This window comes from Lepidothrix coronata, unplaced genomic scaffold, assembly GCF_001604755.1.
Source record: "Lepidothrix coronata isolate B3197 unplaced genomic scaffold, Lepidothrix_coronata-1.0 Scaffold395, whole genome shotgun sequence".
Lineage (NCBI taxonomy): Eukaryota > Metazoa > Chordata > Aves > Passeriformes > Pipridae > Lepidothrix > Lepidothrix coronata.
In genome coordinates, this window is record NW_016690575.1 from 83,140 (window position 1) to 84,415 (window position 1,276).

At 55.4% G+C, this 1,276-nt stretch overlaps 1 long non-coding RNA gene across 1 annotated transcript in view; it reads right to left on the reverse strand.

The window, feature by feature from the left end:
- Positions 1-794: 794 nt before the first annotated feature.
- LOC108509727 overlaps positions 795-1,276 on the reverse strand; it is a 12,461-nt gene continuing 11,979 nt past the window's right edge. Inside the window, exon 3 of the long non-coding RNA XR_001878693.1 lies at positions 795-805. This is a non-coding gene — a long non-coding RNA (uncharacterized LOC108509727). The remainder of the gene's footprint in view (positions 806-1,276) is intronic.

Below are 1,276 nucleotides of genomic sequence, written 5' to 3' on the forward strand. Positions count from 1 at the left end.
TTCAGGCGCCAGCGGTGCAGCGCCATCTCGGGACGCGGAGGCTCCCAGCAGTGTCGGTCCAGTTGACACATGCGCAGTAGCCGGCACAGTGAGGAGCGACACTGCTGACCGCGCAGCCGCAGGAGAGAGCGGTGCCGCGGGCTCGGCTCCAGCTTCATTGTCCGCCGCTACTGATGTTCCTGCAGCCCCTACACATCCTGCTGCTACATGCACGGTGCTAAACGGAGGTGATCCCGCTGCTGTTAAGGGTCCTAGCATTCGCAACTTCGCAGCCGCAGGCACGGGGATCTCCCCTACAGCAGACTGAACGGGGCGGGGACCCGCCGTAGTCCCGCCATCCTCCGACAAAGCTGTTCGAACCTTTATGAGTTCCCGTCGCTCAGAACTTAACTCTCGTAGCGACCCAACTGCCAGACGCCAAAGCAGAGTACACTTTCTAGTGGCTCCTGACCCCGTAGAGATCTCGTCCCAAAACAATTCCTTTACAGCGTCCCTTGTGGACACCTGAAAGGCGGTTCGAGCAGTGGGAAGTAGATTCCTCGCTCTCACCCATGCCATTAACCCCTTAGGGGCTGTTTCATCAGAAACGGGCTCTCCTAGAGAGATTATATATTGGAGGAGCGTTTCCACGGCCTCATCCTCTTTGGATGCCGCGGGCCCCATGCCTCCTCCCTCGGTCGACTCACCGGGCCAAGGCGAGATTCCTCAGTGCCGTGCGCATGGCCTTTATTGCAGCGCCGAGGACAGCGCTGCCTGCACGACCGCTTCCCTCAGCTCCTCCCGGTCACCTTACGTCCCTGCAGAACTCGGCGAAGCAGTACTCCCTGTTAAACGGGCGCCAGATAACGGCGGAGGGGGTCTGACAGAAATGCACACAAATCAATATGATTGGCAAAAATGTCCCCTTTATTAGAGGACAGACAGCTTATATGCTGCCTGTGACACACAGACATGTGATTCTTCCCCAGGTTACATTGGATACATAAGGAAAACATACTGTGGTATACAGTACTAATTGGATAACAGCAGGTGTCCATAAAACTTGTTTTCCTGCCAGAACAACTCCCCCTTCACCTTGGCACAAGGCCTGCAGCCATATTAGTGGCGCAGTATTTTTTTACTGTCTGCACCCAGCCATGCCAAGGTGAAGGTCTCAGAAATGCAATAGAAATTGTTCACACAATTTCTGTCCTCCGACACAGGAGAGCTGCGGTTCTTCTCAGCCTGTTTCCCATCTGCCCTGGACTTTCCCTTGGGCTGCCTTGAAGATGACTTA